The sequence below is a fragment of the Silene latifolia genome, chromosome 10, assembly GCF_048544455.1.
Source record: "Silene latifolia isolate original U9 population chromosome 10, ASM4854445v1, whole genome shotgun sequence".
Taxonomy (NCBI): domain Eukaryota; kingdom Viridiplantae; phylum Streptophyta; class Magnoliopsida; order Caryophyllales; family Caryophyllaceae; genus Silene; species Silene latifolia.
In genome coordinates this window covers 10,569,564-10,583,028 of record NC_133535.1, presented here as the reverse complement: position 1 = coordinate 10,583,028, position 13,465 = coordinate 10,569,564, and the positions used below count along the sequence as shown (strand labels likewise).

Below are 13,465 nucleotides of genomic sequence, written 5' to 3'. Positions count from 1 at the left end.
TACTACTATGTATTTATTTATGTATGTTGAATATAACTAATTTTTAATTGTTCTAACAATTTTTTAGTGACAAATTATTTATTGTACTCCTAAAAGATTTTAGTAGAATTCTTTTAAATTGATGTAGTGATACTCCAATCTAAAAACCAAAATATTTAAATTAGGACGGAATCTTTGAAAAAAAATGTATTAACATCATTGTAACAGAAGAGTTTTTTTCATACCATAATGAGTAGATCTCCTGAGAGACGGTCTCTCAATAAGTTTATTGAGAGATTATTTTACAATTTTAAGAAAAAAGTGGTACTAAAGGTAATAGAATAGGTACAAATCATGATTAAAGATAAAATGGTTACATTAATTATTTAAATAGGTACGAAATTACTATCACGATCAACAACAAAAGGGTTACGAAATACAAATAAAAGGGTACGGAAGACTGGTCTCTCAATAACTTATTCATTGAGAGACCGTCTCTCCTAAGTTTTAGTGTTGTAACAATTGGATATGGAAATAGGAAGAACCATACTAAAGAAGGCACAATTAAAGTAATGAAAATTTCCACCATAAATTAAGGAAGACATAATCAATAAAACGAAAATATTCACCACAGCAATAGCAAAAACTTCCACTAAAGAAAATATTTAACGCAAATTAAGGAAGGAACAATAAATGTAAAGAAAATCTTTAACTATAATTAATAGCAAAAAGCCAAAAATTGCTTTCATTTATAGGATTCGAACCCAGGTCTCTTGTGTGAAAAGCATGTACACAACCACCACACCACAAAGATATAAGTGACATTCTAGTAATGGATATAATATTTATCTTTTTTCTAGAAAACTACTCGGGCTTAAGCCTGAGTAGCCTAGCCCTAAATCCGCCCCTGAGTACAGGTCAAGCTCGTGTCTTGAGTTTGGGTGCCGGGTTGAGTCCGAGTAGAGACATTCGGCCCGGGTCAGCTTTGTCGGGTTTATAGTCAAGTTATCATAAATATTTGTGTAAATCCGTTCTACAATAAGCTTTTGAGAAATACTTGCGTAAGACGATCTTTCGCAAGTTTATTGTAAAACGGGTTATCATCCCCTATCTACTAAAAGAATAGGTGATCTCGAAAGTTTTCCCGCCAAAATACACATTTCTCAAATAAGGAAACTAATGATAATTAAGTGCATTTACAAAATAAGGAAACTAATGATTACAATTTATTTCATTTAATTATTATCATTTCGTTAAAATTAATCTTTTCATCAAATTATATTATTTTCACTAAATTCTAAAATATAATATTTTAATTAAAATAAAATAAAATTGATATAAAACTATAAATTACAAATTTTTTTGTTGATGGTATTGTTAGATAACTATTATAGACCCCGTGCAATGTATTCACGGTATTTATAGAGTTTTAATTTTCAATGTATTATTTGTGAAATTTAAATTAACAATTTACCTATTTTTCATGTTTCTCATCATTATATTTTGATTTGAGAAATAAAAAATTAAATCGTAAGAATTCATGAAATGAGTGTCTTTTTGAATTTTTTTTACCGAGAAATTAATGACGTTACTTTATAAATATTTACTAATAACATTTTTTTAGCGACAACTTTTTATCATAAATAATCAATGAATTTTAATCATAAAACTCTTAAGAAAAAAAATAAATAATTTCTTTATCAGAGAAAGACCGGAGATAAATTTATGCAAAATGTGAAATATTGAACGTTATAAATATTCAAATCTAAAAGATTATGCCCATTTATAACCTATCATGTAAATACCTATAGTATATGCTAAAAATAAAGAGAAATGCTAAATCCCGCACACACTTTTACTAAATCACGCACATTTTTACGTCTTATTCCGAACATACCCCTCTCACTTCTCCCCTCAAGAGAGAAATCAAAAACCCCAAAAGATAAATTTCCCCAATAGTACGGGACCATCAGATTGCATTTTTTTTACAATAGATTGCAAATTTTGTCGATGGAAAACTGGAATACAACACTGACTTGTTTTGGGAGTGGCTCTCAATAACGATGACGATTAAGTGTACATGGATCATTTAGATTGTAACTACAAAAATTCAAAGGCTGAATTGTGTTATTCTTGTAATTGGTGGGGATGCATCTTTAAATTGTACGTCGTGGACCACTGTAACAGCCGCCACCGTACATCGACAACCGCTTACTACTCCGGCCAAACACCGACGACCGTCGAACCATACTCTGGCCATCTCTACGACAGCCAATATATCGAACCCCTTCAACAACAACAAAAATCAAAACCCTAACTATAAATTTCCTTTTCTTTAAATAAACATTCATCATATCGAAGAAACGTCGTGTTTTAATGAAATTGTTGATAGAAGGGCAAAATTACTTCTAATATGTTGAATTAAGATCCATGATTGACAAACTATTATTGAATTGGTTTATTTTTGAGAGGGAGAGAAGAGAGAAAACGTTTTTTAATTATTTTTAGGTGGAGGGTAAAATGGGAATGTTCGAGGCAAAATGTGTAGGATTAAGTAAAATCTTATGCGGGATTTAGCAAATACGAAAATAAAAAACCCTATTCTAGGAAACATGTTTTAGGCGAGATTTGGAGTTTCGCCTATTCATTTAATAAATAGGGGATGACTTAACCCATATTCCGTATAAAAACGAAATTGTAAATCATTGTTCTTAGTTTCATGACAAAAAGATTTTAGAAAAATTTATAAATTGAAATCATTAGCTTTGTTGTATAAAAATATTTTCATTAAAATACATTTCGGTTCATTACTCAATTCTCTTGATTATTTTTCAGTTCCAACTTTTTTTGTCAAAACAAAACAAAATGTGAACAATTATGAGCTACATATTTTATATGAAATTTTATAAATATAGAAAACTCTATATACCGTGCATATATTGCACGGGGTCTAAACTAGTTATACTATCATATTGTAGAACCGTTTTTATATAAGACTAAATGATTCGGGTTATCTACTGAGAGTCCGAGATCTCATTTTCTTTATTTAGTTACCAAATGACCATCCAAGTAAATAATTTCTGAAACATCCGTAAATATTTTCAACTATTCAAATAAGGTTAAATTACATTTAAGACATCCCCTATTGACTAAAAGAATAGGCAAAGCTACAAGTTTTCCCGCCTAAACTACATTTCCTATTTTGATTATATCTTTTATTTACTTTCTTATTTTGATGTAATTTATTATTTAAAATTTGTCCCTAAGATTTTTGTGATAAAAAATTCATTCTTTGTATGCTAAATCGTAAGTAAACGATATGCTAGTAAAAAAAATTATAAAAAATTTCATTAATTTTGTTTATAAATATATACATTTCATGACATTACTCAATTTTTTTATTAGTTTTATAATTTTTTTTTTCTAAAAATAAAAACTCTACAAATACCGCGCATTTATTGCGCGAGATCTAAACTAGTTTTACATCAAATGTTCTAAAGAAACTCAGCTCTGTAAAAAAAACTCAAACCATTCTTTTTAGTTTTTCGTCCATAAGATAAGTTATTGAATTAAATTTCTATTTTACCCTTCTAATTCACTACCTATTTTTAAAAGATGATAAAATCTCTCTTTTCCTTGATTACTTGATTTTTTTTTTATTTTTTTTGACAATTAGTTACTTGAATTTTTACGTATTCTGAAGTAAATGATATTTGATTGAACTTTCGAATTTTTGGTAAAGAATCTTTGAAATCTAAGTTTTATAAATATAGTGTGGATATTATGCTTAGGTTAGATATAGAAACATCGCACCGATGATAATGCGTTATGTTTGGTCCAGACTCCAGACCAACAAATACCCATCTGTGAAATAAGTGATGGACTGATTAGGTGATCTTCAGAGATATTGAAATTCAGTAAGTAAACACCTAAAGTACAAGAAGCTTAGAGTGGAAGGAGAGAATAACTTTCAATGTTATATCGACATTTCACTTTGACAACATGTCAAATGATGTCTTAGCACGATATAACACTTGAACAAAAGAACGGAATATCTTCACAATACGGACATGTCTCAGACTTGAAAAAATGATTAGCTTGAATTTAGCTTTGGAGTCTGCATTACATTCCCGCTTTCAACAGAATTGAAATTTGCCCGAAAAGCAACCTTATACGCAGGCGTGCGTAGCAATAGGCAAAGTCGCAAAGACGATGAAGGATTACACAATAACAATGAATTATGAATGTAGCACAGAACCTCTAGTTCTACTGCTAGATGTAGAATTATTACAAAAAGACAGGAAGAGTCGAGTCTTTGTAAAGTACAATACGACGAACACACAGTTAGCTAGAGTGGCAGTGAACCCTCTCTTTTTCTCAAACAGTCATTACATTATTGACTGTACAGGAAAGCCACTGAAATTCCACATTATTGCTCAACTATTCTTATTCAATAAAGTTATCATAGAAAGCACAAATATACACCAAAAATTCATCTACGTCAATGAAAACTTCTGATGTGACTGACGAGTTTGCCGTGATAGATGGTGCAGACGTGTAGTTTTGGTCGAATTACCTGCACATGGAAATCAGAGAACAAGGCATCATTGAATGTCTTAATATAAGTCCCAACATATAAAGCTTTCTAATTTCCGTGATTAGAGTACAAATGTCATTAGCTAAAAATTGAATGCCAGAAGTGTAAACTAAATTCCTTCACAATATAGCATAACAACAACATCAGAGCCTTAATCCCAAAATGATTTGGGGTCGGCTGACATGAATCATCCTTTCGAACCGTCCATGGGTGAACGCACGCCTTAAAACAAACTAAATTCCTTCACAATATAGCATAAAACAAAGAAAAACAATTGATCGGGACATAGACATTAGACAGTATATTAATAGCACGTAACTCAAACATATACGGAGTATTTATGAGAAGTTAAATGATCAAAGCTCAAAAAATATTGATCAAGAGGCCAAAGATAGTCCTTGAATCGTGAAATTAGGGGCACATTGACCTCAAGTCAAGCTCTAACAAGCACGGCTGAGTGCTGACAGGCAAGAGTCATTTCGGATGTAACTTCTTGTCTTAAAGGGAAGCTGCCTGCTTCCTGTAAGGCAAAATAAGCTTGTCTTTACTTCAACAACTTCTGTAGTGTGTCAGTGAGTGGCCCACATGACATGTCAGGTTCATAGAACAGACAGCAATCAAAATGGCAAGGTGTGGCGTGTCTTCCATTTTCCAGCTCCTTGAACTCCGATCATACATGGACCGTATATTGTAAAATACTTTCGAGTTGACACCATTTCACTGATTTTTTATTTTTTAAACATTATATATCTTGAGAAAAGGATCGGCAATGAGACCCGAGAATAAATCATGTAACAGTAATAATGGTTAAGTGTTTACCTTAGTAGATGGTGCAAATACCCTTGGCTAACTATGAGACATGGACCACAGAATAAATCCTCATTTAAATGCCTATATAAATGAAAGAGTGATCAAGTTCAAGAGCATCACACAACTATACAAAATGAAACCAATCCACCTCCAAACAAAAAATGAAAGTCCAAGTTTTATTTCAACCCTATGTAACAATGCAACCTTTTTTCTCATCTTTGTTTTTGTAATGCAAAGTATTACTGTAACTTTATCATTCCGTAGTGTTGGCTACCCAGGCAACGAAACCGACCACACTGCATTGCTGGCCATCAAGAACCAACTATTGGTTCCTTCCAAACAGGTTTTAAGCTCTTGGAATGACTCTATTCACCACTGTTCTTGGGAAGGGGTTACTTGTGGGCGTAAACATAATAGAGTGACTGTACTAGATTTGAGTTCCAGGGGTTTGGCAGGAACCATATCCCCTTTCATAGGAAACCTAAGCTTCCTTAAGATCATTAATCTTTACAATAATAGCCTATATGGAGAAATCCCCAATCAATTAGGTCATCTAGTCAGGCTTCAAGAACTACGGCTATATAACAACACAATTGTAGGTGAAATTCCAGGTAACATATCTGGTTGTGTTAACCTTAGAGTGTTTTTCATAGCCAACAACAAACTAGAGGGAAAGCTCCCAACAGGATTAGGAGCATTGTCAAAGCTAATAGACTTTCGTGTGCAAACTAACCATCTTAAGGGGTCTCTTTTTGACATCATACAAAATCTTACTTCTTTAGTAATAATAGTTGCTACTTACAACTCATTTACAGGAACTATCCCAAACAGCATTGGTAGGATGCAAAATCTAACCTACCTTGGAGTTGGAGCAAATGAACTCTCAGGCGCACTTCCCACATCCCTTTTAAATATCTCCTCCCTTCAAATTCTTGATTTTGGCGACAACCAACTACATGGAGAACTTTCAGCAGATGTTGGGCTCAATATTCCTCGTCTGAAATGGTTCAGCCTTGATGGAAACAACTTCACGGGATTAGTTCCAATCACAATCCAAAACCTCACAGCTCTTGAATTTATTGGACTCGGTGATAATAATTTTATCGGAAATGTTCCTTCTTGTTTTGGGAATTTTCATAACCTAAATGTTTTATATCTTGGAGGGAACTTCCTAGAGGGTGACATTAATTTTATAGATACACTTGTTAACTGCAGCCAATTACGTTTCCTCAATTTGGGATACAATCATTTTTCAGGAATATTACCCAAATCTGTTGTCAATCTCTCCACCTCTATGGAATGGCTTATTATATCAAATACTTCGATAAGTGGAAAAATTCCAGAAGGTATTACCAATCTCAACAATCTTGAGAAATTTTCTATGAAGAACTGCGAGATAACAAGATCTCTTCCTCAAGATCTCGGAAAGCTCTACAAATTGGAACAACTTTATCTGAACTCCAACAATTTAAAAGGTAAAATTCCCAATTCCATGGCCAATTTATCGCACTTGAGTGAGCTTCATTTAGAAAACAACATATTGGAAGGGAGTATACCTCCAAACCTTGGGAATTGCCAAAGCTTGTTGTACTTGAATTTATCACACAATGAACTCAATGGAACCTTGGGAGATGAGCTATTTGAAGGATCTGCTACATTTGTCAGTGTAGATTTGTCTCATAATCATTTGGAAGGCTCCCTACCTTTGGAAATGAGTAAACAAAGTAACCTACAAGTCTTAGGACTAGAGAACAATAAGTTTTCAGGTTTCATTCCAGATAGTCTTGGTGACTGTACTGACCTTTAATACCTTGACATGCATGGAAATTCCTTCCATGGAAATATTCCCTCATCCTTCGCTTCTTTGGCTAGCCTACTAGAAATTGACTTATCTCAAAACAATTTATCAGGCCCAATTCCAGCATTCTTCTCTGAATTTCACTTATTATATTACCTTAATTTATCTTACAACAATTTTGAGGGAAGGGTTCCAACGAATTCAGTATTTGCAAATGCAAGTGCGGTCTTTGTTGCTGGCAACAACAGGCTTTGTGGAGTAATTAAAGAGCTTCACTTACCCAAGTGCATTGAGAAGAAAAGCTCGGGAAAGAAGAAAAGAATAATGTCTCGTGCCCTTAAATTGATAATCCCAATTGTTGGCGCACTAATTGGGATGGTAGCCATAGCATCAGGGCTGTATCTGGCATGTATCAAAAAGAAAAAGACACCTCTTTCATCAGGTTCAATGATGGGGATTGTAACCATGAAAGTGTCTTACGACATGTTACTAAAAGCAACGGCTGGTTTTTCTTCAGAAAATCTACTTGGAATGGGATCTTTTGGATCCGTGTTTAAGGGAATTTTGGATGGAAAGACGGTGGCAGTGAAAATCCTCAACTTGGAACAGCAGGTTGCATGTAAGAGTTTCATGGCAGAGTGCAATGCGTTGAGGAATGTCCGGCACCGAAATCTGGTAGGCGTCATAACAGCTTGTTCTAGTATTGACTTTCAGAGAAACGATTTTAGAGCTCTAGTATACGAGTACATGCCAAATGGAAGCCTAGACAGATGGTTACATGGACGGGACAGAAACATGATCAGCCTTGCTCAAAGGGTGGATGTTGCGATTGATGTGGCCCATGCAATCAGTTATCTCCACCATGAGTGTGAAACTCCAATAGTGCATTGTGACTTGAAACCAAGCAACATATTGCTAGACAATGACATGGTCGCTCATGTTGGAGATTTTGGATTAGCAAGGTTTCTTACTCAACCTCGACATCCAAATCAAAGTAGTACTATTGGAATTAAGGGAACTATCGGCTATGCTGCTCCAGGTAATAATATCGTGATTCCTAATTATAATTTGTGTGACAAACACCATGAAGTACTATTGCCAATATATCTACTACTTGCTAAATATGTATAGTCACTGAGTAATTTTAATGCTTTGTCTACTTTTATTAACTACTCAACAATTTTGTGGCTAAGCATTGTCATTGGGTTCACTTGTCAGAGTATGGGATCGGAAGTGAGCCATCTACAGAGGGTGATGTTTATAGCTATGGGATATTGCTACTTGAGCTAATGACAGGAAAAAGTCCAACAGACAACATGTTCAATGAAGGCTACAGCCTTCATAAGCATGCGGAAGCAGCATTACCTGACCAAGTCTTACAAATTGTAGATCCATCACTTGAAGAAGATAATCTCACTGAACAAGCCGATGACAGACGGGCAATTCAAGATGAGCTTCAACGAAGAGAGGAATGCATTACTACTGTGATCAGTGTAGGAGTGTTGTGCTCAAATCATTTGCCACAAGAACGAATGAAAATAGTCGATGCTAGAAGCAGGCTCCAATCAGCAAGAGACAAACTTCTGAATGCTAGAAACAGGCGTAATCTTCCTGCAAGAGGTATATCATTAGACATATCATGAGTTTATTATTAACGAATTATTTGTGAACTTTCAATTTGATTAGAAGTTATGTTAACATAACATTATTTCCACTTGTAGCGCTGATGGTTACAGGGGCCTGACCGCCAAAGGTTGATTTCAATCAGGAATACGATATTGCTGAATGTAATTTCTGCTACGGAGTATTAAGTTTCAGTCAGTTTGCTGTATGCATGACTAATAAATTGTTAAAAGTATTGTACTACTTATAATCATGTACTGTAATTTTGTATTGCTCTTTCTCAAAGCTAACTGGTTTCTTGCGTTTTGCTGAACATCCACATAGTTACCGTTAATTCAACACTCACAATATAATACTCCCTCAGTTCCGTTCAATTATTTTGCTTGGATAAATACTGCTCATAAAGAATAAAAGAAAAGTTAAACAAATAAATGAGACGGAGGGAGTACTACAAGTGCTGTGAGAGTTTAACCTCAATTTCTATGTTCTTATCAAGTAATTATTATATGCATTATTGTAGACTCTGTCCCGGTTATTTATTGTCCTTTCTATTTTAAGAATGAATTTGATGAGTAACTTGATCATTCACACTCAATTTATTCCACTTGTCATTTAGTAATTGACTCCTTCTCCTTTTCTTGGTCTTTGTGCTAAAATCAAAGGATAACAAATGACCGAGACGAAGGGAGTAACATTTTTAGTCTTCAAATAAAAAGAATTGGAAGAAAAAAGAAAGCGCACCTTCAATAATCTTCAATTTCAAACATAATTTGCTTACTTTGCTGCATACCGGTAAATTCCGTGGTTAATCTTCACTTTCCGGTCAAATTTTCAGGGAAGAACTAGAATCTTCTTTTTTGGGGGTTTTTTCTCAATCATAAATTCTGGTTTCAAATGGACTATTTTCGAGCATGTTTGGCCTGAATTCTCAAAAATGAGTTTTTGGTAAAAAAAAAATGGATTTTTAGTTTTTGCAAATTTTTTTTTAACTTTTAAAAAATGGTATGTTTGGCCAAAAAGTATTTTTAAATCCAAAAACACATTTACAAGTTAGGCCAAACACGAAACACACCCTTCGTCTTCCCACAAACATGAAAATTTTGGAGTTTTTTTCAAAAATAAACATTTTTCACAAATTAATTGTCAAAATGGGCCGACTTTCAAATTTATTATCTAAAATGGGTCCACGTAGGATCGGATTTATCAAACCTAGGCCGAGGAGGCAAATCGCCACCCCGCTTGACGACTTGTTTCGTTGTATAATCAGAAATCCCATCCCCCTTTCCCACATCAATGCATTCCCAATCAAAAAAAAAAAAATTGCAAAATCGCCAGCCCAGTTGACGTTTTCGAGTGCGGATCAAATTTTGCAAAGCTTTGGCAATATAATTCCTCGCCCAGACGCCTAGGTGCTTGGCGACTTCAGTCTTGATCGCCAGTTCGGGTGGCGACTTGCTCTAAGAGGCAAACATCAAGTTTGGTTGTCTATTAAGTGAAACTTTGGCTATAGTCGCTGACGGACTTGGCGACTTGAATCCGAGCTTAACTTCGGTGATGACGTGGACCCATTTTGGGTAATAAATTTGAAAGTCGACCCATTTTGATAATTAATTTGTAGAAATTGCCTATTTTTGAAAAAAAAACTCGAAATTTTGAGACCATTCTATAATTAAATATAACCAAAATGCTTAAAGTTAACTTGTTTTCCAAAAGATCATACTTGTGTGTAAAATGATTGGGATATTTTTGTGTCCACTTTTTCATTTTCTAAGATGTATCCTTCTTTTCTTGCAAAAATGTTTTGACTATTAATTTTTGGTTACAAGTTTAGAATACGATAAACCCGTTTTTTCAAATTGACCATCTTAAGAGGTCTTCAGTTTGAAAAAAATCACTGACGTCTCAACTCGTAGTCGGGAATTATGGTCAGTCAAAGTTTATTCGTTACAAAAGGTTTGACCAACAAACTACCGACTACGAGTACAAAAAGCTATTTTTTTTTCCAATTTCAACGCCTTCGGCGCCTTGACTGTAATTGGTTTGAAAAAAAATTTGTCGTTTTCTGAACTTGTAACAGTGAATTATTGTCAGTCAAAGTTTTTTTCGAAAATCGAGAGGTGCACTTTAGAAAACGAAAAAGTTAAGGGTACACGAGAGAATATCCCAAAATGATTTCAAAATCTTGTCCTTTGAAAAAGTTTGGGATATTCTCTCGTATACCCCTCAACTTTTTCATTTTCTAAGATAAGATGTAACCCTCTTTTCTTGTAAAAAACTTTGACCGTTAATAACTTTTGCCTACACGTTCAAAATACGATACATTTCTTTCAAATTGACGGTTTTTAAAAGGTCTTCAGTTTGAAAAAGAATTCACACGACGTTTCAACTCGTAGTCGGAGATTATGGTCGGTCAAAGTTTATTCGTTAAAAAAAGTTTGACCAACCATAACTATCGGCTACGAGTTCAAAAAGCGGTGAATTTTTTTCCAAATTCAAGGCCTTGACGAGAGATAAGTGGTTTGAAAAAAAAAATTTACCGTTTTCTAAACTCGTAACAGAGAATTATTGTCGGTCAAAGTTTTTTTTTGAAAAATAAAAGGTACACCTTAGAAAACGAAAAAGTTTAGAGATACACGAGAGAATATCCCAAAACATTTAGAATGACAAGTTTTAAGAGAAACTATTGTTTCTCATTTTTCCATTTATTCTTTGCTTATTCTACTACTCCGTCTTCCACCACCTCCCCTTTTCTTTGTTTGGGTAAGAGATCATAATTTTGTTTCGATGACTTAGGTTTTTAATTCGGATAAGAGATGGACATATTAAGGTGATGAATTAAAAAAAATTAGATTAAACATGAAAATGACGAGTTACAATTGAAAAGTCGGCTTTTTTTCGTCGAACATGGATTTTGGACGGTTTTTTAGGAAAAGAAGAAATAAAAGGTACTGAAAAGCCCAAAAAAAAAAGTACTTGTTCACGAATAACCCCTAAATAAAAGGTAATTTTTGACAGAAAAAATCCAAATTAAAATAAAAATTTTAAATAGTTCAAATAAGAGCATATACTAAAAATCCACATTTATCATTTTCCTCCATTGTGCCATTTTCATTACCATACACTTCTATCCCAAAAATACACATGATCCCACATTAAAATGATTTTGAACTACAAAAAGTTGTCAAAAAAAGAAAAGAGCGAACAATAAGGAAAATAAATGAAAAGTGAAAAAGGAATAATAAATAAAATTGGAGGGTGTATATAATTATGGCGCCAATAAATGTCAATAATTTCAAAAATAAAAGTAATATAGAACCGCATTCGAACTCTGAAAGACCAGAAATAATAGTGGTACATTAACGAAACAAAATCACAGAAACAACGTAATAGGCCTACTAGTCACCCGATTCAGTATTACCCGACCCAAATATTTATTGTTGCAAAATAATTATTATCCACAAATCATTCGATAATAGCTGACCCGGAAATGACGCAGCCGACCCAACCCGAAGTCTACAAACCCGAAATGACCCGACTTGAAATTGACATGTCAACGATCGATTGGCTGCAAGCAAAATGGGCGGTTGCGAGTGGGAGGCGGTTGAGACATGTCGACGATCAACTGCCTGGGGATGTGCAAGGGTGTTGGTAAAGGGTGGTTGTAGACTTGTAGCTTGTAGGAGTTGGTGGCATCGAATATTATAATGTTAAAATTGAACTGTGAAAAAGAGAGAGAAGATAAGATAATTCACGGAGAGGGATGATATTGGAAAGGTGCACTGTAAATCTGTAATGAGTAAAAACTTACCGCAAAAATAACACCCATTTTGAATATATCCACATGTACTTTCTCAGTTTCATAAAAGAAGTTTACGTTTGCCGTATATAGATATATTAATGCTCGTTTTCTTTTGTTTACATCCTTAGTTGCATATAACTAAAAATTAAAAGTTTAAATATTCATAATGCACCCGGTAAGACAATTTAAACTATCTTTTATGTTATATTAGAAGTTGTATTAAACATCCTCCCCACTTCTGATCGCAAACAGTAAACGTAAACAATTTTATGCAACGGAATAAATATTTAACAAAGCAGATGATCAATGCCTGAACATTTTTGATAGACTCAATAATGTAGGCTAACAAAAAGACGATAGTATAAATGCAAGGCAAGATATGTCTTGCGCAAATTTTCTTTTGCAACTATTGACCGACGACGAAGTGACAATTTTTTGCCAAAAGCACGAAAAAGACGTCGTACCTTGAATTACAGGTTTTCAATCCTGAATTAGACAAGTCATTAGTATTTGGTAAGCAGGAGTTGATTAGTCGTCATTACTCATTAGTATGAATGTAACTAGAAGTGGGAACAAACACAGAGACGGTGAACTCTCCTTTTAGAGGCAGCACCGCAGCAGTTGCCAAAGAAGGCCATTAGCACCCATGCTAAACACATGCTCATATTTCGATGACATTCCGGTCAATCATGTCTCAAAGACTCCCAACATTTCCAGCTGCTCCTTTGATATTGGCACCAACTTCAAAAATGAAGGTTTTAAATTCATGAAGATGTAAGTGCCTATATAAATCAAAGAGTGATCAAGATCAAGAACATCGCACACAAAACAGCTCCTGACAACTACACACAAATACACA

The 13,465-nt window shown here is 34.1% G+C and overlaps 1 pseudogene; it reads left to right on the top strand.

The window, feature by feature from the left end:
* The first annotated feature begins 5,330 nt into the window (after positions 1–5,330).
* On the top strand, positions 5,331–8,827 carry LOC141607084 (uncharacterized; annotated as a pseudogene).
* The last annotated feature ends 4,638 nt before the right edge of the window (positions 8,828–13,465 follow it).